The sequence below is a fragment of the Centroberyx gerrardi genome, chromosome 4 (genome assembly GCF_048128805.1).
Source record: "Centroberyx gerrardi isolate f3 chromosome 4, fCenGer3.hap1.cur.20231027, whole genome shotgun sequence".
In the NCBI taxonomy this organism is placed as follows: domain Eukaryota; kingdom Metazoa; phylum Chordata; class Actinopteri; order Beryciformes; family Berycidae; genus Centroberyx; species Centroberyx gerrardi.
The window spans coordinates 27,239,103-27,241,350 of record NC_136000.1 but is presented as its reverse complement, the minus strand read 5'-3'; positions in this window follow the sequence as shown (position 1 = coordinate 27,241,350).

Genomic DNA, 2,248 nt, shown 5'->3' with positions numbered 1-2,248 from the left:
CTGTTGACACCCAGCGGCTCCTCCGGCGGCTCGTTAGCATAAAACTAAGTATTCATGAGCAGAGGGCGCGAGGAGGCGGCGCTTATGGTGCGTTCAGTCGCATGCGAAAGATGGGAGATACGAGCCTCCTACTTGACGATACAGGTTTTCCTGCCTACGTCAGCTTTCAGCTTTAAATACTAGCATACTAGAAAATACTGTTCGCTTCTGCTTTCAGGAGATAAATATGACTTAGGCCTATGTGATGAAAATATAGCATTTTTGTTCATTTTATTTTAAACCAACATCATTCGCTACACCTGACTGCAATAATTTCCTTGTTGGTGGCGTGAAGTAAGTCTAAGAAATTGGGGACTATCTCCAAACTGCAAGTTCCCAAGTAATATGCATGAAAACTACGGTGAACAGTGTTTTTTTCTAGCAGTATTTACCGCCTGAAAACTGGCGTGAAAGATACGTTTAAGTAGGAAGCTCGCATCTACCATCTTCCCCTTGTAACCTGAATGCAGCATTCTATCTAGACGCACCTGCTGCTCTAAAAACCTGCGAACAGCACTGAGGGCGATAGCAAAGAAAACTCCACTCAGTGCAATATAGGAAGTGTCACAGAAGAGAATAATAAAAGAAAGAAAACTTGGGGGAAATGTTGGCAGATGCTTAACTTTTTAACGAGTTTTGAAGAAGTTCTGAGTCTTATAAACGGTTCTATAGTTAGACGCTTAATGGTCGCGTAGTAATATCTTGACCAGTGTCTAAACAACAAGAACTCGTAAGATACACTGTTCAAGCGTAGGTCACATGATGAACATCCGCTGAGCAAGTGACATCTGAAGAAGTGTCATTTACTCCCTCATCACTTCTGATCTGGTGGATCATTTCAGTGCGCATACTTTCAGGCATTTAACATGTGGGATGTAAATGGCAAAGAAAGAAAGAAAGTGAGATAGTAGAAAAGCTCACTTGTTGATTGAGGCAATTTTATAAAACCTGGAATTTTGAGCTTTTTATAGTTGAGGGGGGAAAACAGAAATCTTGTGCACTTTGGCCACTTCCTTGTTGACGCAGTAGGGCGCTTGATGTTCCATCGCCAACATCAATGCTCGTGAAAGGAAAAAATCATCAGTGATCGATTGAATATTAAATATTCTGACTTCATTCTTTTTTTCTGCTCAGAAATCAGTATTTGTTATGACAGGGTATGGAATGGAGGAATAGTGCGTCAGGTTTATCTAAATTGCTGCCTTCAAGTGCGGTTGGAAATATCCCGAGCAGCCGTGGAGCCCATGAAGGCAGCATGTGACCCAGTATTTGTCCAAGAGCGCCGTCGTGCGTGTTTTGGTGGCGATACAACAGGTGGTGTCAGAATGATGATGGACAACAGTGGCGTGCACAGACGCTCTAAGGGGCAGGGGCAAAAAATGCACCAACTCTAACCTGGCTGCCACTCTTCTTCTGCGCCTCTTCCCTGTGAGCTGTAAAATGTTAGCGCTGTTGATCTCTCTTTCTTGCAAATTTCTGTCTTTAATCTCAGAAATTCTGCAGTTTCTCTTGGAATATTACCTCCTTCCCCCTGGCTGTGTTAAAAAAAAATAATAATAACCTATAATGACCCTAATACGCTGTCATAAGTAAACCTGAGTTGTTTAATAATATAGAAGATCTTTTTCCCAATAGTTTCTTCTAGAGGGAGTCAAACCTTAACTTCAATGGAGGTTTGAAAAAGAAACTATACTGTTGTCTATGGGAAGTACCAGGTTTAAAAAAAAAAAAAAGAAAGAGTAGGACACAAATATAAAAATGTCAGCTGGTATTGATTTTTCCACTCCTGACATGCTCAGTTACCACTATCATTCTATTGCTTACAGTAGGAAGGGTCAGTGTACAGGACAGGAATTGTCATGATCTGGCTCTTGTGTTCTGCCCGCCCACCTAATCCTCTTCCTTTTCTCCCTCTGCCTCAGCAGGTCCATGCAGAGGGGCGGGCCCGATCTCCACGGGAGCGAGGCTCACAGGCACACCTGTTTCTCATCCTGTCATCAGCCCGGCTACTTAAGCCTACTCCTAGTTTCCCCCAGTGCCAGTTGATTCCCGCTCATGCTCAAGTCTCCTGCCGCCTCGCTCTCGTGGAGACCTCCCGTCATAGTGTATTCACTGCGTATCTCTTGTTGAAACTGTAGTTCCAGTTTTCTAGAGTTTTTTCCCTCCGGGGCACTCTCAGTTATTTTTTGCCTGCTCGTGGTCTCATTTT